Source organism: Ictidomys tridecemlineatus, chromosome 12, assembly GCF_052094955.1.
Source record: "Ictidomys tridecemlineatus isolate mIctTri1 chromosome 12, mIctTri1.hap1, whole genome shotgun sequence".
Taxonomy (NCBI): Eukaryota; Metazoa; Chordata; class Mammalia; order Rodentia; family Sciuridae; genus Ictidomys; species Ictidomys tridecemlineatus.
In genome coordinates, this window is record NC_135488.1 from 41,154,986 (window position 1) to 41,178,469 (window position 23,484).

A 23,484-nucleotide genomic window follows, 5' to 3' on the forward strand; every position below is an offset into this window, starting at 1 on the left:
AGAAAGTAGTATGGTGGCCACCCCTTACCAAGATTCTGCCCCGGAGGTTTCAGTTACCCATGGTCAATCAAGATATCTTGAGAGAGAAGAGAGAAAGACCACATTTGCATAGCTTTTATTATGGTGAACTGATATAACTGTTCTATTGTTAGTTATTAGTGTTAATCTCTCTGCCAAATTTCCATTAAACTTCACCATGGGCAGGTACCTGCAGTAGGAAGCATGGTGTACGTAGGGTTCAGTACTATCCACAGTTTCAGGCATCCACGGAGGTCTTAGAACAGATCCCTCAGGTCGGGAGGGACTCTGGTATGTAGGAATGTAACACATACAGACAGAGCACTCAGGGCCACAGGAGCATTCCACTGCATGCCACTCACCCACGGAATAGAGAGCGCAATCCCAACCCGAGATGGCATGTCGGCAGAAGTGACAAGCTATTTAGAAAAACTACTAAAAACACCAAGCCCAGAGACACCCCCATGTCCCTGGAGGGATGAGCTAGCTGTCTGAGCACCCAAGAGGGACATCACCACTGCTGCAACTTCTGACTTGAGGTCCACGCCAGCCACGGGCCTCTTCTGACCACGCTTGTGCACCCCATGGCTGTTCCAGGCCGTCAGACAGGGTCACACAGCAAGAGCTGTGGCCAGGAAGCAGGCCTAGCCATTCAAAATTAGGACCACCCTTACTTCCTGCAGACAGAAGCCACACTCCAAGCTTACAAATGAGCTCATCAGTGTCCTGTACGGGTCTGGAGGGTGTGTGTCGCTGCACAGGGGGACACATGGCCGGCTCCACTGTCACAGATCTGGCAGGAGAACCTGGCCACCATTCCACCCTGGGGAGTGTTAGGGACCATTCGTTTCCATCTGAATCATGCATGTCATTCACATTTCACACAGTCCCCAAGATCACCCCCCTTAAACTGACCTGTCGTGGTCTGACTTATGCATCATGTTTTTAAAGCCATTTTAATATCTTGGAGCCAACGGCATTTCCAAAGAAAACACTGACGATGGTATGATAAAAGCCAGAGGGAAAAACTGACTCCGATAAGCAGAAATCTAAGGCTCAGGCTGCTCTGGCTCCCCACAGTGAGGCCCACCCGTGGCAGGTGGAGGTGGAGGCACAACAGATGTCCCCGGTACACCCACGCCCCGGTGTTCCAGGACCGCCAGACACGAGTAGGCAGGCACTGCTACCACTTCCCAACACACCCTCTGGAGCAGCATGCCGGTGGCATTCCAGGGTATTCTCACGCCAGCAGAGCGATTTGTTTTTCATTACCTATTCTAGTTCCAGTTTGCAAAAAAGCCTACACCCCACCCCTGAGACACATGCACAGCGAGAGTCTACTTTCTTGCTTTTCTGGAGGAATAAAGTCAAGGAAAAAAAAAACAAAACACTGCCTACTTTTCCTAATTTTGGAACCTCTACAGCAGTAATCTCTTTGGAAGCTCTTCCGAGCCTGCTTCTTTACTGTAGTTTTTTTCCTGCCCCATCACCTAAGTGGCAGGCCTGGGGATTCCTAAAGCAACACAGAGCACGCACTACCCCAGATATCCACGAACCAACATTCAGGTGTGAGCCACAGGTCACCATGCAGCACTGTGTCCGGTACACACAGGACCTCTCTGGGCTCATCTTCTACATAATAGGCTGTGGAGGACTACTCCTTTGTAACTCTAAGGTACTACAGATCCCCCTTATTCTCGGGAGATGGGCTCTAGAACTCCCAGCGGAGGTCTAAAGTCATAGAATGTACTCTTATCTGTTCTGTGTTTCTTCCTATACATACATATCTATGACAAGGCTGAATTCATAAATTAGATACTGAAACAGATTAATGATGACTAATGATAAAATAGGATAATTATAACAACATAAATTAATAAACTATAAAGTAACAAACTTGCCGGCATCGCTGCTCTTGTGCTTTGGGGCCATTATTAAGTAAAACATGAGAACACAAGCCCGGCCATACGGTGACAGTGACTGATAACCCAGGAGGCTCCCAAATGACCAACGGGCAGATGGCACATAGAGCATGGAGAGGCCGGACAAAAAGATGATTCCTGGGGTGGGATGGAGCAAGACTTCCTCACACTAGTCAGAACCACACGCACTCTAAATCCACCAATCATTTCTGGAATTTTCCCTTTAATATTGATAAACCGTTGTTTACTATGGGTAACTGAAAATGCAGAAAACGAAACCTCAGATCGTACCAGAATGTTCTGTATTTAATCTCTAGAATCTGTCCTGGAGAAAAGAAGGTGGTGGGGGAAGCAGACAGGGACTTGCTCTTTTGTTTTTTATTTTTCTCTCCAGCTTTCTAGGAAGCCTCGGCCAGTGCATGTTAGCTAAAATGTGGAGGAAAAAACGCAGGTCTTAACTTCGATGATCATCTCAGCTCTGAGAAAATGACTATTTCACGGGTCATGGTAGAAATGTTAAATCACAATTTCAGGTAATTTTGCTCTGTGTGGAGGTGCTGTACAAAGGACCAGGAAGTGGCTACTAACCATGAGGTCATCCCCTGGTATCGGTAGGTTCTCTCTCAGCCGGTCCAATCGTAACCCTGGAATCCTGAATCCAGCACGGCTCTGAGCCCAGCGCAGGCCCAGCACCATGGAGCTGGAAGGCCCGTGTCCTATCCTCAGATCATCTGGATCTGCCACTGGGAGCTCGCCGATCCTCCCACAGCCTTCCCTCAGTGGTGAGAAGGGACACTCTCCCAAATCATGCTTACATGCTGGAGATTTTTCCAAGAGAAAAAGAAATCAAATGGAATTCATGCTGCAGTAGAAGGCAAGGCTTTGGGTGGAGCTTCCAGCCTGCTCTCCCTCCCACCAGCACTGGGATCTGACCGAGCCGTTTATTCTCTCAGAGCTCAAGTCCCAGTTCAAGGGAAACACACAGAGAATGGGGTGTCACCGCGTCATCACCCAGGTATGTCAGAGACAGCAGCATGGGCAGCAGATAGAACCTGGGCTTAGAAGCAGCAGGCCTGGGTCAAAAGGCTTGTGCTCCTGTCTCCACCCAGCACGCGGGGCTGACCCTCTGCCTGTGCCGGAGGTGGCGGGCCCTGGGCAAGGCACCTGCCACCGGGATGTGGCTGCCTCCACCAGCTCCAATGCCACGGTCACTGTGGTGGGAGCAGCATTCTTTTTCCCTTTCTTTTCTTTCTTTTTTTTTTTTTTTTTAAAAACAGCTGTCAATACTTTCCTGGGCCAGTTATAAACCTGAAGACCCAGAGGCTGTGACCGTCCCTCAATACTCCAGTGCCATGTTAGGAAGAGGCTCCTGGTCCACACTGCACAGACCTTTTCCCTCAGCTCCCAGGAGCCCCCCTGTGTGGCAGGAAGGGGGCCAGTCACCTCTGTTTCAGCAGAAACTCAACAAGTCACCTCCGGGCACCAGAAGATCCCCAGCTCCATACATGCAACTGCAGCTGTAGCCCTAGAAACTTAAGGACTGAGCAACGAGCCCTGTGCGTAAAATGTCTTTCCAGATAATCCCTGGGGGTGGGGCCAAGTTTGGCTGCATTCTCCAAAACACCAAAAAGCTGGAACACGGTAAATGGCAGGAACAAATGGAAGGCAAGTTTCCCAAGCATACTGCTCTGCGTAGGATGTGGTCTGAGTGTGTCTCCCAAGGGTTCATGGATGAATATTTAATCCTCATTGTGAGGTATTAAGAGGGTGGCAAATTAATCTGATTATAGAGTTTAGAGGTGAGGATTTGGGGGTAGATTAGGATCAGATAGGCTAATCAGAGTGGAGCCCCACAACTGAATTCTGGTGGCTTCATATGAAGAGAGGGAGAGAATACCCATACAGGCACACCCATACTCCCTATCTCTTGCAACGCCCTTTGCCATCTCAGAACTCTGCTAGCAAGAAGCCATCACCAGCCACAGAGTCCTTGAACCTCTAGAACTGTGAAGTAAATAAATCTCTTCTCTTTATAAAGTTACCCAGACTCAGGCATTTTGTTATAATAACACAAAACAGACTAAATATGTATAAACCTTGCTCTTATGTAAATTATGGCTAATATAAGGAGTAAAACTCTTCTTCACTACAAGAATTATTACTGGATAGCATTCTTGTGAATGTAAGAATGACAGAGAGGCATAACTTTTCATTTTCTCCTTCTCAAATAAAACAAAGTCACTGCTGCTTCTATGTAGAAGGGCAAAGGATGTGTCAAGAATCATAGATGACATCTGCACTCTGGATACTGCTGTCACCAACTGACAACTTTGTGAAATCCAGGTTTTGTTGACTGATCTTAGTCCTCGAGCCTCGTCACCTAAGCCATCACCTTTCCCTGTACCAACATCCTTCTAACCCTGGAGGCCACCATTCCTCTGGAAAAGCCTCCAACAGCTTTTAAAAAGGTAAAACATTCTCAGCGCAGAGTGTCAAGCCCTTCTCCACCTCCATCCCCAGTAGCCAACAGCCAGCCTCCAACAACAGGGAATTAAAGTGCATTTTCAAGCACGAATTGGAGGAACCAAAAGCAGGTGGTACATGTGCAAACACTTTGGCTGAGTACAGTGCACACACCTACCATCCCAGCAACTCAAGAGACAAGAGGATTGCAGCTCCAAGTCAGCCGCGGCCACTTCAGCAGTTGCAATTCCCTCAGCAACTTAAGAGACTCTGTCTCAAAAAACAGAAAGGGCTGGCTGGGGAGGCAGTTCAGTAGTAAAACACACCTGGGTTCAAATCCCAGTACCCAGACACAACAAAACAATCCTACTACGAAGGTGTGAAAAGGAGAAGTGAGACTCCATCTCTTACCACACTCTTCACTCCTCCAAGTAGGCAGATCAGAGACAGGGAGGATCCCAAGACTATGCCCCTTTACTTCAATGGGAAGACAAAATATAGGGCAGAGAATGCCGCCTATGGAACAGAGGCTCAGAGACCCCCATCAGTTCCCTCCCTGATACCTTGGACCCCCACTTCCTTTAACTGCTCCCTTAGCCCAGCCCCAGATGTGGGTCCAGCCAGCATGTGTGTCCCCATGACTTGCCCTTTCGTGGTGCTGATGCTGAACATGCAGCCGTGCGTGTGCACGCTGCTTCCCTACCTCCTGGCTTTCTGAAAGAAGAGTGAGAACTCCAAGTCTATTAATGTCACTGGTGATTAAGAACTTCCTCCGGAGCATGGGCCAGAGACTGCTCCTGGTGAATGATTCATGAATTCTGCTGAATAGATCTAAGGATCTGTCATTTCCAGCTTATGTTCCCTTGAAACCTGACAATCAGATTGACATGGGGCTGACCGTATTTGCAAATGCTCAAGCCTGAAAAGGTTCCATTTAAATGATTTTTTTTTCTTTTAAATCACAAGGGGTTGGAGAAGAGTGTAAGTTCCTACGTCTCCCAGGATTAGCACACCCCAGTGGTGGTCATCTTCTGTAAGGCCTGGAAGAGAGACCCTGGAAAGCCCTATGAAAGCATGAGGGGTCTGAAGCTCCACAGCGCCCTCCGTGGGGAGGGTGGAGATGACAGTGTGGTAAAGGTCGGCAGGGAAGCCTGCCAATCAGGAGACCTAACCTGAGAGTCCAGGGCTCTACCCCAAACCACACCCTAGCTCTGGGCTCATGATAAAGGACACCCTAAATAAATGGACCATGTGTCATTATCCCTAAAGGAAATCATAAAGGGTACCAAGGAGAAAACAATGGACAAAACCCTACCCTTAGAAATACTACATACTGATTCTGTGGTGTTCTGAATAACAGATGGACATAACTAAAACTCAGCAGGTTCCAAAAGACAGAAAACAAACAAAACAAGTGGTCAAGGAAAAAGAGACATTCACAATTTTAACAGTCCTTCTAGACCAAGTCAAAGGAAATTCTAATTTATCCTAAGGTAGTGAATTTATGGAAACCACTACACAGAGAGATTTCAGAGTATAGAACCATCTGGAAAGAACAGAAACAAAATAATGTTTGCAAGGAAAGCTGGTGTGCTGGGTTTTATCCTGGCAGTTCTGAGACAATGCTCTGGAGGTGGAATTTTACTTGGTCATAAAGCGCTTCCTTCTGCGCAGCCCAAGATGAAACACCAGATTAATGAGACCACCAAATACTAACTCATACCCTGAGTCAAATACCCCAAACAGCTTGTGAAAGCTAAGAAATGTATTTGTGGGCTGGGGGTATAGCTCAGTGGTACGGTGCTTGCCAACCAGGTATGGGGTCCCGGGATCAGCCCCTAGCATGGCCAAAATAAAAAATAAAAACAGAAAAAAAAAAAGGACTTTTGTTATAGAACCACATGTTTTTGTCCCCCGACTGCTGCTATTAAATGAACCCTGGATCCCAAAATCCACATCCATGTTACTGTTGTAATGTATAGGAGCAGAACTTTCATAGGACAGGTAAACCTTCCTTGAAATCCTTTATTTGTTTGCACATTTAATATAGACTTAGCTTCTTAACATCAAAGCTGGAATCAAAGATTTACTACACTGAAAGCCCTTAAGAGCAATTGTTATTCACCTTTGCACTCCCTGGCCCAGTACAGTAAACAGGAGACCCTCCCACCCCCTGCTGTTCCCCCCACACACACACACACACATCAGAACAGGTGGGGAGGCAGATGAGCAGAGGCCAGCTTGTAGGTGGGAGGTACCCACGATTCCACACCGTCACACACTGCAGTCAGTAGGGGATTAACCCAACTAGCATTATGCAAGTAATCATAACCCAAACCACATTTAATTTAATTTCCTTGAAAACTGAATGTGGTTTGGGTCATGATTACTTGCAAAATGCTAGTTGGAAGCCTCCCATGTCAACTAAACACTCAAGGTAAAAGCAGCAAGTTCTGCTGGTCTCCTGCAGAAATCTGCACACTTACCTTTGGCACACAGTTACAAGAGGTGACTGGCAGAATGCAGAACTCTCCAAAAAGATGAATTTTTCAGCCGAATACGCCTCTGAGGTGTCAAGGCCCCTGGGATCCTCCAAACTCTCCAAACCAATGCAGATCTCAGCAGAGATGGATGACCTGGGACACCACTTGTATAGAAGGAACCTATGAAAATCTATAAAGTGACAGAAAGAAACATGTATCAGGTATGCTTGTTTGATTTTAATCATTTTTTTTTTAAATGACTGGTCATTGATTTGCCAGAACCAACAGGCTCTGCTGCAAAGATGCTGAGTCTCCACCACTCTCCACCTTCCACTACCCTCAGCAGGAGGAGAGGGTTGGGAGAGGGGATCTGCGCTCCCCAGTGCCTTCAGTCCTCCTCTCAACAGCCACTGCTTGCACCCCTCAAAGCTTGCCAAAAATAACAGGGTGGACCCCAAGTGCAAAGTGGGCATGTTTGGGAACCTGGGTCAAGGACCAGGAGGGCCTGGGTCCTCTTTGAGACACATTCCTCTCTGGGAAGTCCTGCCCCGGCCATTTGTTGGGAGATGGCCAGGATCTCTCTCCCTGCGCTGAAGACACCCCCTCCACCCTACCCAGGAAATCTGAGAGAAATACTTCAAAACCACACGGAAGTCAAGAGGACAGAAGCCTGACAAAGGTGACCGCAGATCCCTCCCAGCTGGCGAGTTTGCTGCTGCAGTGCGTGCTCTGCACTTGGGTAAACATTTCCAGTCCCTGACCAACATTTTCCAGGGGACCCTGAAGTACTCGGTGGACTTCTGAGTGAGTTCACTGGCATTTTTAATTACATTTCCAACCCAGAGGGGCTCTGTCTTTGACAGTTCACTTGGAGAAGATCTATTAATTCATTCCTAGCATGATTATGACCCAAAATGTTAAATACCCCACAGAAAAATCGAATATTCTATTTTAGTCAAATAGAAAAAGATAATTCAAGCAGGGCTATCATAAAAATGTTATAAGGCAAGTTCATAAATTTTGATTTAAAAATTAACCCCTCTTTATGCATTCTCTAGAATCATGTTAAAAGCTGCATGATTTTTTTTTTTTAAAGGTATGACTTCATTCAAGGAAAAGCTGATAACCAAACACAATGGGAATACTAGATGTGAGCAAGATTTAAAAGCATACCTGAAAGATTACACCCTTCCCTCTGTCAGGGGTTTACAATGACAGGTCCCCTGGAAATGCAAGTACTGTATCTGGTCTCAGGTCTGAAACCTGGGTTCTAATTTCTTATGCTGATATTTTAATGTCTTGTTATTTACACCACTTACTATAAAAAGCAATCAACACATGGCAGTGTATTGGGCGGCCATGACCCAAAATTACTTCGGTATTTCTAGTTCCAGCTACAATTCCAAAAAGAAGCAGCATTTTTAAGATATTGACAAGTGAATTTGCCCAGTCAGGCTTCCCTAGGTCAATGCCAGGGAGAATCCTTGTGGCCATTTGAGGTGTCCAAATTCAGGGCCTCCCTTGAATGCATCACACTCAAATGAGTGAGATTATTTCATCTTTCCAATAACCTTCCAGGATAGATACTCATACCTAAATTTACAGAGGTGTTAACTTTCTCAGGGACTGTGTTGGTCAGCTGTCTGTTGCTATGTCAAAATACTTGAGACAATCAACTAATAAGAAAGATTTATTTTCACTCATGGTTTTAAAGGATTCAATCCGTGGATGGTTGGTTCCTTGGCCTGCAGTGAGGCAGAACATCATGGCAGGAAGAAGATGAGGAGCAGATAGAAGGGGCCAGGGCCCCAGTATCTCTTTTTAAGGACATGCCCCCGATGACCTAACTTCCTCCCTCTAGGCTCCACCTCCTAAAGTCCCCACCATCTCCTAACAGCACCATGCGCTGGCAATGAGCCTTTAGGGTATATTTAAGGTTCAAACCATAATAGAGACATCAAAGGTTTTCCTTCATAGGCTTTGAGTTAGGAAATCACTTAGGTTGTTAAATTCCAAACTCAGTGGGTTTTGCACACCCCCTGTCCTTTCTGATGGTCTAGAGAAGAAACTCTAATCGTGCCAACAGGGAACCAAATGTGAACCACTGATGGGCTAGCCCTAAGCAAAGTAACAGTGAACTGGCTGGGAACCTGGGTCCTCTGATACTTGGACAAGTCAGAACACAATGCCTCTGAGCACAATCAGTAAAGGAAGTCGCAGGCGGAATGAAGCAAGACTTGAACCAATGTCACGGAGCAGCCGACATGGAAGTGAAACTGCCTGAAATCCATTCCAGATTGCAGTGGCCACCTTGGATTAAAGTGTGATAAATGAGGGGTACAGTGTTTTCCTCAAGAAAAGCTTGGCACTGGCGATCAGCACACTAAGCATGCACCTGAAACTGCAATAAACGTAGTGGAGAAAAACCTCTCTCTGTGAACCTAAGTTGAGCTGCCACTGCCTCTGAGGGACGTGAGGCTATCAGCTGAGTCAAAACTTCTATTCAGGAAGAACACTCAAATCAGGTCTTAATTACAAAATGTGACCTCTACCCATCAGGAAAGCAGACACTTTTATGCAAAAAACCATCAGAATGCAAGCTAAACACTATCAGGTACAAGGTCACCCGCACTGCAGAGGGCCTTCACAAAAGAATTTATTCAAGGATTTTCTACACAGCCAGACTCAGGCAGGTGGAAATATAATGAAAGATTCTATGCTTTCCTTTAAAAATACTCCCCTAGCACCACGAAATAACAGAAAAGAGGGATTAATACCTATACCATACGTATCTCTTTCTTCACTTTAATGTAGATACAAAAATAGTAAAAAATTTCACCACTGCAAAAACTGAAGGATTGTCTGAATTCTTTAACACCTAGAAACTTTTTTCCAGACTTCTCAGAGGTGTGGAGTTGATCACCCACTTTGACTGGAAGAGCATGCTTTATGCTGCATGCATGGGTCCCACGGTCTGCAGACCTCATTGTGCTACCTGTCCCAGGTACAGGGCTGGGCATCAAGAAGCTCCTGTGCAAGCTTGTCTTATTCATCCTAAATTCCTGATGTCACTGTCTTCTGGGTGGTCCTGGCTGTTTCCTGGCAACCTCAGAGCCTGACTTGGATGGCCAATGCTAGCATCCGGCACCAACATGCTTCATTCCAGCGCAGCCACTCGGGGTTAATAAACACCTGTGCACCTTGTTCTGATGACAGCCAAAGCTGTGTGCCTTGTGGGCACGATATTGCAGGATACTATGACTCTATCTGCTTCAGAGTCAGCCCAGTCAAACTCCAGAAAACTCAGGGGATCCATTGCTCTTTCTCCCTGGCTGAAACACCGTAACAGGCAGAGAGAAGAATCACGTGTGACCCCCGTGCCACACTCACGGGGGCTTCCCTCAAACTCCAGCCTAACAGAAGTTCACAGCCACAAGGTAAACACATGCTTGTCCAGTCTGAAGGCTAGCCGTGATCTTTCTCCTTGCAAAGATTACCAGGAAAGGGCCAGCAAACAGCATCTGCTGCTGCCATCTGTCTGAAATATCAGCCACCCTGGAAGGCTGCTTCAACCTCGCCAATCAAGCAGGGGCAGTGTCAGGCTGCATCAAAGAACAAGCCAAGAGCGCACGCATGACCTTCCTTTGCAAAGGTACTGTCAGTCTTAGATGGCAGTGCAGGGCGGTGGGGGTGGGGTGGGGGGACATTGAATACATGATCTGGCAGGTTTAAGTAATGCCCACTGCCTAGAGAATCAGGTGTGTGTCATAACTAAACCTGAAACACATTCCGTGTCCCTTGCCCAAAATGGTTAGGAACAGAAGTATTTCATATTTTGAAGGTTTTTGATTTTGGAATATTTACTTAGACTCTACCAATTTGGCATCCCTGATTCAAAAATCTAAAACGCAAAGTTGCTCCAGAATTCAAAAATTTTGAGCGCCAGCCTCAAAAGTGTTTCAGATTTCTGGATTCAGGCTTTTTCACACTAAGGATGCTCAACCTATATAACACACCGAGAGAACTGCCCCAGGGCCCTGCAGAAAGAGCTAAGAGCACAAGATTGGCACCGGCCTCCGAGCTCTCAGATGCCTCCTCTCTCCCTTCCCCTCTTCCCCAACACAAGGCTTGTCCTCAGCACAATCCCCAGCAGTCATCTGTCAGGGGGTCTATAGTTCAGAATGAACTTCTCAGTCACCTGACCAGAACACAGGGGCCACCAGTGCTGTCTGGGTGACCGATGGCAGAAATGGCTACAACTCATTCCTCCTGAACCACTTGGAAGAAAAGTTTACTCAAGGGAAAGCTGCTGATTTCAGACACTGAACAAAGCCACACCTGTCTCCTTGATTAGGCTGGCTGCAGTTCAACCCGATGTGGACCGATACTGAGCGGCTTAGATGGTTGATCAATGTGAAACTCAAAGGCTTCCAGGAGGTGACCTCAGCTCTTTTATCATCCTGGGCACCAGGCAGGGCCCAGAGAGGACACAGGCCCATCAACTACCTCCAACAGTTCAAAACCCCACTGGACGCAGGGCTTTAACTCTGGACGAAGCTGTCCTGAAAAGGAAAAATAACCATTTTTTTTCTGCATTGGGCTGGAATTATATCATCTCCAAGAAGCAATGCTGGTTATCAGGTTGAGCAGAAGTTGCTCAGGACAGTGGCAGGGAAAAGTTAGCTCTGATTCCAGCCCTCGAAGTGGCCACAGAGACATCATGAGTGGCCGAGTGTCTGGGCAGGAAGGTCAGATTTTTAAGCTCTGACAGTTCTACATACAGGAACCAGGATTTCTGCCTTCAAAACTAGAGCCAGTGAGTGGGTCAACGACACACACCGAGAAGCAAAATATGGACCAGAAAAGTGGCAACGAGGCCGAGGGATGCCGCTCCATGGTGCACGCCTGGGGCCTTGGGTTCCATCCCCAGGACTGGACAAACAAAGTGGCACAGAAGCAAGGCCGTGGGTCAGGACAAGGGGGCTGCAGGCCTGGCTCAGCCACCAAATGCTTCCATTCCCTCATCACCAACCCTGAGTGCCCAAAGGGGCCCCTCAACTCCAGCTCTGCAGCTTTTCGAGGCTCGTGAGAATGGACCTTAGAAATTACCAAAACTGGATCATGTAACATTGAAAACATATCAAAACTTCTCTAAAATAACATCATATGCAAATATTAATAGTGAACTTAAATTTCATCATCTGTGGCCTAACAATTCTAACATAGAGGAAACAGACACTATTTCCAGTTTACTCACTGAATGCTAGCCTCTAGAACACAGGAGGAGCCCCTACTCCAGAAGCTCAGCTAAGAGGGAAGGACATCCCACATCCTCAGTCCAAGCCCTGCTTTCCACAATTAGCCAGTCTCGCTGCGCCTCTCTGAGACCTCCCTGGACCGCTCAAGCCCATGCAGCTCTGGTTAGAGGCTCACCAGCATTCTGCAGTGGCCCCCACAGGATTCAGTCACTGGCCAGGTAGCCAGGTAGTCACACCACCCATGAAAAGCACACTGGAAAAATACACCTGACACACCACTGAAGAAATGTTGTGCAAACCCTTTTTTTGAAGAAGGAAGAGAAGGAGGGCAGGAAGGAGGGGCATTAATTTCCTATCTGAGGCAATGTGAGTGTACCAGGTGCTCCACGGGGCTTCTTCTAACTGATTCTAATGAACCTGTGCAACAAGCATGTTCTGAGTACTTCACACCCCTCACCTTCGAGGGTAAAGGAGGCAAGGAAAGAGTGAAAGCAAAGAAAGGCCAAGGTTAACAAGGGGGAGGAAGGTCAGGGGACCACATCCTGTCTTCTGCTCTGCACACCCCACTTCTGCACGTGTCCCCCCCAATACACACACACACACACACACACACACACGCACACACACACGCACGCACACATTTTGTTGTTGTTGTTTTAAACAGAATCTTTAAAAGCAGGACAGGAGCTCAGACATGAGCTTACTGTAACACATTTAGAGAGGTGAATTGGGGGTGAGAAGCATTGTTTTCCTTTTCAATTTCATTAATTCCTGTCACATTGGAACTTTGACAGTGTTTCCCTGAGTAATGGAGGAGGACAGCTGTGGGGTGAAAGTCCACGCTCTTTCCCACATTTCCCTCCGGCATCGTCTTCCTGGCAGAAGCCTGGGCGTGGGGTGAGGGTGAGGGTGAGGGTGAGGGTAGCCTTCATTCCTCCCTCTCATCACCTCCTGGCCACCACTAAGGAAGGCCCGTGTCATCAGCCCCGCCTGGGTCCCTTTTTCTATCACTGTGTCAGATGTCCACTGCTAACAGAGCAGCCACCTCCCCATCTGGAAAGCCCAGGACGCCCTGTGCCTCGTCCTCTCCACCTGAGCTGAGCACAGTGCTCAGGGGACCAGGTGGAATTCAGCCTTTTCCAAGAAGAAGGCTTCGAAGCCGCACTCTGGAAGGACATCCCACGTGGCTTTAGGGTCAGTAAAACTGATTTTATTCTGGGTTCCCTTAGCACAAAAGAGCACCTGTTACACAGGAAAGGTCTGCAAGTCCCACCTGCCATGGCTGAACGGTGTCCCCTCCAAAATTCACACGTGGAACCTCCAGGACCTCAGAATGGGACAATATTTGGGCATAAGGTCTTTCAAAAGGTGAGGCAGTTAGGGTGGACCAAGTCCAACAGGACGAAAGTGTTTACAAGCAGAAGAGGCACCAAGAGTGAGCACAGAGAAGAAAGGCTACGAGACGTCACAGCAAGGAGGCCATCGAGAGCCGAGAGAGAAGTCCCAGAAGTAAGAATCCAGGACACCCTTTCCTTGAACCTCAGGCAGCCAAACTGGGAACAAAGGTCTCTTATTTAAGCCCCACCCCCACCCCCACCTGTGGCACTTGCCATGGCAGCCAGGTGTTGAGACTGTCAAGCAGGAAGTCTCACAACACAGGACACAAACAACAAGGAAGTTTTCATGAGCCAAAGTCAGGTGTGGGGGGATGGGGGGGGGAGTCGGTGTGAAAATCACCAGACAAACCCAGGACACAAGAATACCCAAATGGGGAGGATCCAGTGTCAAAACCACAGTCTCCCTTGCAGAGATGTACCCCTACTCCTTGCTGTGCACAAAGTAAACAGATTTTTTCCAGTTTTCCACACCTAGTCAGCCTCCAAAACCCAGATGAAGCATGGCGGCTTGGAGACCCTGCCACAGGTTCTCCTACATGGGAATTCTGACCTTCCCCCTCGTGTGCAAAGCCCTGGGATGGCACCCGAGATCTCCTTGCTGCACATTCATGGTGTTTTAATGGCAATATTTCTATGCCAGAGTAGACACAGAACATGTCATGTCCACAAACGCATCATCACCCAACCTCAGCAATTACAAGCACACACACCCCCTCAAGTCACCACCAGATGACTTTAAAGCACACAGCAAGCAAACGCAGTAAACCCCACAGGGCAGATCCCCAACCTCCAAATATGATTCTATGACATCAAAAACCATTATTAATTCCTTTATGTAAATCTCATCTCTAGTCTGTGTCCTAATTTCCCATCTCACAAATGTCTTTTTATATTGATTTGCTTGACTCAGGATCCAAATCATGTGCCCAAATTATAATTTCTTGTATGTCTCTTTCAAGTGTTTTTTTTTTTTTTTTAATGACAATATGTTGAGTCTGGGTGATCTGTGGTTCCATCTCACCGATGTTCCCCAACCCTGACATTTCTAGGAAATGACGGTTTCCCCTAAGGACTACTAACCTTCTCAAGAGCAGGGGCCTACAGCTGCCTGCACCCTAGATACTGGCTGATCAGGGAGTTAGCTCATGAAGGAAGGAACCAGAGGTGCTGAGGTGTCAGGAGTCCCACCCCTCTCCTCTGCCCTTCCCCAGCCCTCACTCTCAAACAGGGTTTTCCACCCAGGCCCAGGGGCACAGTGCTTTGACCCCAGCTTTGAGAGTCCTTCCACAAGTAAAGAAAAGCTCACTCTATTTTTCCTACAGGGAAAATGTATATGAAACTTAAGGACAAAAGTTACAAAGTCATCTTAAATATCAAATGATGCTCCTCTTGTTTTTAACAAAATTGTTCAATAAAATATCATCCCATGGGGCGCAAGAGTCAATTCGGGGACTTGAGGGCTACAGCTGCGACTGCGCCAAGGCAGGAGAGCGTCACTGAAGCGGAGCTTCATATTACCCAGGAAGGTGGCATTTTATGCCCACAAATGACCCTGTGGAGAAACGTATCATCATTCTATGCTTCAGTCAAAACGCATGCTGATATTAGGAATATGCCATTCAACAATCTTCCATTTTTTTTCCTATGAAAAAGAAACGTGCTTATTTTATCCAAAAAAGAACATTTTTACTGTCTTATAAAAATCTAAAGGTTTCCCCATAGCCCAGAGTTAAACAAATGAGAAAACCAGAACCTTTATTTCCCCTGCCTCTCAAGAAGAACACCCCAGGGTGTTCTTTTAAGGGCATATGTTAATTTTAGAGAGAAAATATTAAACCTATGAAGGTTGCTATTCACACACGTGTGTATTCCAGGACGGAAACATCCAGAGGAGACGTTTTGGTCAAGGCCCGGATCCTCATTAAGGCCGGATTAAGCCACTGTGTCTCCTGATGAGTGGGCTCTAGGGGCTTTCTACCATCCCCAGATTTGAAGGGTTGCTCGGACTCCAATCCCAGATCATGTCACGGGCTGCTATGGTTTGTATTTTCACAATCCCCAGGGGCCCATGCACTAAAGTCCTGGATCCCAGGTTTGTGCTACTGGGAGGTGGTGGCACCTTTAAGAGCAGAGCCTAATGAGAAGTCCTTAGGTCACGGAGGGGTGTGCTTTTGTAGGGGACCAGGGGACCCCAGCCCCTTCCACTTTCTCTCATGTCCTGGCCCTGAGGTCAGCAAGTTCTACTCTGCAATACCATGACGTGTCAAACTCAAATCCAAAGCAATGGAGCCGATCACCATGGGCTGTAACCTCTAAAACTGAGAGCCAAAATCCGCCTTTTGCTTTGTAATGTGATTCCTGCAGGTATTTGTCAAAATAACAGAAAGCTGACCGGTCTGCCGGTCTTCTAAGAAATCAGAAGTGGACTCTGATTGGGGATATAATTTTTACAGCAATTACACAAATCACTTTTACAAAAAAGACTGAAACCGCTCCCCTATCTACACTCCCTGAGATTGGCGCAAAAGGTTGAGAAAGATTTTGTCAGAAGGTTTGCTGGTATTTTTTTTCCATTTTTAAAAATTACTGGTAACCGAGAAGACTTCAATGGAATGGACTTTAAAAAGCAACCTCACTGCACGTTATCCTCCTCCACCTCTGACAAGCACTGACTCAACTCAATTTGTTTTCTCACTCTTAGGTAGGGGTGATTCCCAGCATACTACCCTAAAAGACAAATGCTGCCAGACCTCACTTATATGTGGAATCTAAAGAACCTGAACTCAGAAACAAAGGTTAGAAAGCTGGCCGCCAGGGGCTTGCTTGGGGCCAGTGAGAAGGAAGGGATTCAGATGAACTTTATGAAGGCATAAAGTTTCAGTTAAAAGACAGTAAACTCTGTAGATCTAATTTAATTAAAAAATAAATAAAAATTTGAATGGCTCATAGTTGTAAAAATTCCCAACTGAATACAACAATTTAATACTACTGTGCTTTTATGATCTAAAAAATATTCCTAAAATTGCCAGGTATGGTGATATACACCTGTAACCCCAGTGATCTGGGAGGCTGAGGCAGGAGGATCACAGGTGTTGGAAGCTCGCTTCCACATTTTAGCAAGAGCCTATCCCAGAGTAAATTAAAAAAAAAAAAAAAGGGAGAAGGGCTGGAATATAGCTTGGGAGTATAGCACCCTTGAGTTTCCTGAGTTTAATCCCCACTTTCAAAAATAAATAAATATTAACTAATTAATTCCTAAAATTGTCCAAGTATGTTTGCCCACATTCTCCCCAAATGTTAGACCCATTCACAATGATGTGCCTTCATATCTGTTTCTCCCCTCTCCTGGAGACATCTTTGTTCGGCCAGCTTCCAATGACATTATCCAGCAAATCTGACTCATGGTTCACAGGCTCTCTCTCTCTCTCTCTCTTTTTGAACACAGGGGCATTAAACCACTGAGTCACATCCACGGGTTTTTTGTTGTTGTTGTTGTTGTTGTTTTTAATTTTAGAGACAAGTCTCACCAAGTGGCTGAGTTGCTTAGGGTCTTGCTAAGTTGCTGAGGCTGGCTTGGAACTCATGATCCTCCTGCCTCAGCCTCCAGACCCGCTGGGATGACAGGTGTGTGCTATGGCTCACGGCTCATGGTTCAGGAGCAAATTCAACCATGTGACTTCTATTCCCTTAGAAATCACTGTTTTATAAGATAAACTGTCGTTTTCCACACCATCCACACAAAGAGCCTTCAGGAAGGGACTTCACCTTTTCCGGTGCTGGTTTTCATAAGGGGAGGCATACAGCAGGCTCTGGATAAAACATGCCTTATCATACATTACCAGTCAATAATGTTCACTTCCTTAATTACAACTATAATCTCTGGAAAAATTGCCCAACATCCTTCAGCAGTTAGGCCCCAAATCGCCTCTCAAATTTTAATCCAAGAGACCCCAAATCCTTTAGATGACTGTGTGTTTGAGCCAGACCACGAGTATCAACATGGAGCCTTACAGATAGACAATAATGCAACCATGCCTAATGCAAGCAACTGGTCCACTTACAAACCATATTTCTTAATTTCAGGATTCTAGATTTATTTTTCTTAAGTATTTTACTCTTTAAATGAATTAGCAATGAGCCAATGAGAGGAGCCGAATCAAAGAGCACCTTCTAAATTCTTTCTAAAGCTCAACAACATAGACATGACTTCCTGCGCAGTTGCCCCATTAATGCCATCCATAAAGCCATTCAAACACTGTGTCTGGGCTGAAATCCAATTAAGCCATTTCTGTCTGAATATCCCCAAAGAGCCAGCCGCTGGGCTTGAAGTAGGAATAATCATAAATGCCAGATTAGCTGTGTGAGCACTTGTGAAGCTGGAGCCAGACAAGGGCACGAAAATCTACATGCGTGGCCTTTTAAGTGGGCATAAGGAAAGAAAAGACAGTCAGTGACCATCTGGCCGAATGTCAAGCCCACTTCCTCGTCCAGCCAGGTTTTCTCCCATAACCCCCAACCAGCATAAGTGTCAAAAACTGCTGTGGCCCCTTCACGGACACACATTTTGAAATGACTGACTTCATCTTTAGAAAGTGCACTGAAGAAACAGGATCAAGAAGAGAATTCAAGCTTCCTCTGAATTCATAATTTTATTCAATCACTGCCTTCTTAAGTACATCCTTCAAGTTAGTAAATCTTGAAACCCACCACTGCCTTTAGGTGCATAATTCATCCCATAAAATGTGCAAGCAAAGCCAAAACCTCATGGACAGGCAGAGGGACGAATGGAACAGGCTTCACTAATGGGCCAAATTACTCCTCCACCTTGCAACCGTCATAGATCTACCACTCACAAAACGGAGCTTCTGCAGGTTACGTACTGAAGCAGGGACCTAACCAGGCAGCCCAGAAACAGAAAGGGTCATGGCTTCTTTATCCTAACAAGCAGATCCTTCCAGATACCTACCAAATTACAATATCTGTAGTTTAGCTGGTTATGATGCCAGGTAATGAAGTTGGCAATGCTTCTGCATGTGATGCACAGGACACGCAGTCTTTATTTTAAACTTGATGCAAATCCAATTCTACAGCCTCCTCGCTATATGATCAAGGCTGCTACTTAACCTCAGAGAGCAGGTTCCCTTGGAGCCAACATCAGCTACCTTGTTGGTAAATGAAATGAAAGTCAGACTCATTCCATTAAAAACTGCTGCACATCTGCTATGTGCAAACATTGTACATAAGGAAGGCATGGCACAGATGCTGCTCCTCTTAAGCAGCTCTGGCTAGAGGAGGTCAAAGTCAAGGAAGACACCACACAGCAGGGCTGCTTTATTTTACTCACTCCTGTTTAAAAAAAATACCAGTTAAACTTTCTAGGTAAATAGGAAAACATGTGTGTTCTCCAAAATACTTGCCTGAGTCTAGACAGACAAGCAAACATTGAGTGTTCATGGTCACAGAATCTTTTAAAATAAAAACTAACTTACAACAGAGGAGAAAGTAAGTTGAATCTCACTTTCCCACAATTTACTCTCAAAGCAAGAGAAACTATGACATCTCTTAAGACTCTTCTCAAAGTAAAACCTTTCTCACCTTCCTTCATCCAGCCAGTACTTGCAGGAAGCTGGTAGCAGCCATAGGACAGAAAAGACTGACACCTGCCTCATTATCACTCAGCAAATGAGGCAGACAATGGGGTGGTAAGTGCCTAGCAGGGAATTCTGGAGGTGGTCAGTCAGCAACCAAGGCCTTTGGGTGTGGCACAGGGAGTCACACAGGGCTGCCCACCAGGGAACACAAACATGCTATTGCTAAAAGCAAGTTAATGATGCCTGATGCTGCAGCACCAGGCAGGCAGCCCCAGGCCACGGCAAGCCCAACCTCTCAGCCTGCCCTGAGGAAGCCATCTCCAAGCAGAGGCAGAAGGCAGGTGCTATCCCACCTCCCCACTCCCCTTCATCATGCTGGTTCTGCCCATGTTCAGCTTCTCCAGAGTTCTAGGTTCTGACTCGCTCCTGCATGATGCTGGTGTCCACTCATTCACCACTTGCACATCTGACAAACATGTCTTCGTCCAAGTGGCTGTCCAAGTCACGGCCTCTTTGAGACCTTCCTCAAGGAGGAGCCACGCACCGCTACTGGTCCACACGACAGTCCTGTCCACAGGGAGATGGGCCTGTTAGGTGATACAGTGAACCAACACTGGCCGTGGGATTAAGTGCCAGCTCCAGACTTAGGGGTCTCATTGAGCTACTGTCTGAACTGTTGATGACTGAGTTTTCTCACCTGTCATATGGAGGATCAAGAGAACAGACTACCTTGCATGTTTGGGGAACACAAGCACCCAGCAAAGTGCTTCCAACATAGTAGGTGCTCCAAGAAAACATTCCCTTGTTCTCTCTCTCACCTGCTCAGAGAGCAGGTCAACAGACGTAAGGCGGGAGGAGGAAGTTCTCAGAGTGACATGTGACCAAGGTGAGTGGGAGATGATCCCCATGCTTGCCCCTAAGGAGAAGATGGTCTAAAAGAGTGACCAAAATGAGAAGAGGGGACAGGGTAAGAAGGCACATTCATACTACAGATGAAGGGACATGTGCGGAGGCTGGTCCTACTTCATGCAGATACCTGCTAGGACCCAGCCACACTACGGCCACACTGGGATGAGAAGACGTGCTGAGAGGCTGGGAGCTCCCTGTGTCAGCCCTCATTCATAATCTCTTTAGGTGGCTCTTTCGCAATTCGGCCCCTTTTCCACTTAGCAACTGAGAACATCTGCAGAGCTCCAGTTTTCTAGCGCTTCTCTCAAGAACACTCAGATCACCAACAGGGACGCTGCTCCCCACCTGCAAACACACACAGAGCATCAGGACCCTGAGCTTTGAATGCAGAGAAGGTGGCCTGCTCCTGACCTCCGTTCCGCTGGGAACTTGGACTCCTTCATGACACCTGCTCTAAGGCTCCACTTTGAAGACGACTCCTTTTGACAAAAAACCAACAACAAAAACCCAGATGTACATAAAAGTTGATCAATCATTCTCTTGCACCCAGTCGCATCCTACCCAAGTGCCAGGCCTGCTCTCCCGGTTCATCTGATTCAAACAGATCAGAAATGGAAAGAATTCTTTTTTTTTTTTCCCTTAGACCTTAGAACTTTGAAACTAACCCCACCTCAGCTGGGTCTCGCCTTCTGCGGCATATCACATGTGCACATGGCACTCTCTCGTACCATCCTAATCTAGGGTAGTCCCCCCTCATCCGTGGTCTCACCTGCTGTGGTAAACAGTGTAATATCTGTCTTGACTCTTCCCAGAGACCACATCTTCATAACTTCTATTACAGTATATGATTATAACTGCTCCATTGTATTACTGGTTATTTTGTTAATCTCCTACTGGGCCTAATTTATAAATTAAACTTGACCATACATATATATGGGGGGGGGAAGCATAGTACAGACAGGATTTGGTATTATCCATGGTTTTAGGAATACACTGGGGGGTCTTGGATCATAATAACCCCTGTGAAGGAGGGCGGCTACAGTATACCCTATTTTCTTTTGGCCTAAGCATTCATGTTTAAATGTCTGGAACTGCATGCCTCTAAGTTTCACAAGCTAAAAGAAAGAAAACTGACCGATGGCCACATCAATCACTTGCGGAGTGGATCCTGGGTTCCACAAGTGGGATCAGGCACTTGCCACGCTTTGTCCACTAGGTCCTAACCAACAGGTGATACCTTATCACCTCCAGGAACAGCAGAGAAGTGAGGTAATGTGAACAGGGCAGACAGAGAGCAGGCCTCACAATCGGAATGCAGAGCCCGCTGACTTGAGGGTCGCCGACCCTGACCTGTGCTGACCGCCCCTTGTGCTCCTGGGAGACCAAGAAAGCCCAGGACACACAGCAGGGCAGGGATGAACGCTGACCTGCTGCACTGACCCTTCCTGTCCATGGAGTATGTGCCCAGGAGAAAAGAGGTAATGAGCTCTGTGGAATGCAAAGCAAGTCCTAATTATAATTACAACTGATTATAAGGAAACAATGGGCAAAGGAAAACCCAGAAAGGAAATAGCCGGCTTTCCAACATGAGAAAGTGCTGGACCTCACTCACAATAAAAGAAAAGAAAACTAAAACAGGATGGACACTCCGATACCAAGATATCACTTCTCCCCTATCAGACCGGCAGAGGTAGATGGAGAGATGATGAAGGGAATCCTGAAGCAAGGTGAACCTCCTGATGTTAAGAGCTGGACTATGTTAATTTAAGACGTTCACACTGAGAAAAAGCCAGGTGAGGGGCAGGCAGGCATTCTTTGTCTTGTCCTTGGCAACTATTTGTATGTTTAAATGTATTGCAAAATTAAAAGATAAATAAACAGCCAGGCATGATGGTGCACGCCTGGAATCTCAGGGGCTCGGGAGACTGAGGCAGGAGGATCACGAGTTCAAAGCCAGCCCCAGCAACGGCGAGGCACTGAGCAACTAGCTGAGGCCCTGTCTCTAAATAAAATACGAAATAGGGCTGAGGATGTGGCTCAGTGGTGGAGGGCACCCAAGTTCAATCCCTGGTACCCAAAAGGAAAAAAGAAGCTAAATAAACAAGCAAGAAAATCTTAAAGAGTGATTAGAACATGGTGTTGTCAAGGCTGTGAGAGGCCCATTTCCTACCTGGGGATGGGCGAGCACAACTGGCCGACTCCAGAGAGGGCAACTGGAGGACACGTGGAAATGAAGATACCCTAAGTGTGCACCAATAGGTAAGAGTGAGGCACTGCAACGTACACTGAAACACTCTTCACTTGCAGAACAGGACCAATCTTTCTATGCTCCCAGTTGGAAATAATCCAACGATATTAACTCAGAGAAATAAGGTAAGAACACTCATATTCTTATCCCCAAATATATTTATCTAGGAGGAAACCTAACTACTACTTTGCTGCCTGGTTAAGGGGCTTCAAAGGATATACCTGCAGTTTATTTTCATTATGCTAAGACTCACTACCCATAGGAATTTAATTACCAAAACCTTAGTGGTATCACCCCAGGTTCCCCATTTAAGGAATCTAAAAAAAAAAAAAAAAAATTCTCACTCCAACCACACAGATCTTTGGGGAGCTTTATATCACAATGGCTGATGATGTAAAGATGAAATTTCTTTATACATTTACTTCTTCTATCTAAACCAGTCCCTAAGCTTTAAGGTTGCTTTCTATGAAATTGAAGTATAATTCACACACCATTAAAAATTTGGTGTTTAAAAAAGTGTACAATTCAGTAATTTTACTATTTTCAAAAGCTAGACTTTGATGGATAGATATCTTTATTTTATCAAAAAGAGAGTGCCCTTGGAAAAAGGGGAAATGACTCAGATAACACAGTAGTTAGATGTTTCTAGAACATTCTGGACATACACAGAAGAAACCATGATCCTCGCCTCTCATGAAGCCCTCTGAGTGCCAGGAATGGGAGGAAGGCTTCCCTCCAAGAAGGATCTTTTCTTCTTTTCTTTAAAGAAAACTATGTGTTAATCTTTCAAATAAATTTTTTTTCAACAAAATAATCATAATGGAGAGAAGAAAACAATTATCAAAACAAGATAACATTCGTTGCTATTCCCTGCACAGGATAGTAAATCCTAGACACACATGTTCAAAAAACACATATTCTAAAGGAAGGAGATCCTTTAATATTGGTTCTAAAATAGATGGGTTGAATCTAGAAAGGAAAGAAAGTAGAGTTATAATTTTTTTTCCTCCTGGGCAATGAACTGAATCCAATCGATACCCTCCCTTCATCCAACAGTCAGACCTCACTCAGGAAGATGCAATGTCCAAAAGATCTGCAGGTGGTACCAGGAGCTTAAAAAGTTAAGTAGCAGAGTCGACACCCAATGACAGAGGCATTTTCCAGTGCCAGTCACTTGCCAACTGGTTTCCTTTCC

General features: G+C 46.2%; 1 protein-coding gene across 2 annotated transcripts in view; it reads right to left on the reverse strand.

Annotated features, from left to right (window-relative positions):
• Positions 1–23,484, reverse strand: part of Nck2 (NCK adaptor protein 2) — a 143,519-nt gene that overhangs the window by 65,587 nt on the left and 54,448 nt on the right. For both annotated transcript variants that reach the window (XM_078028726.1, XM_078028725.1), the window contains exon 2: positions 6,890–7,076. The gene's annotated coding sequence lies outside the window, so the exon portion shown is untranslated. The remainder of the gene's footprint in view (positions 1–6,889; positions 7,077–23,484) is intronic.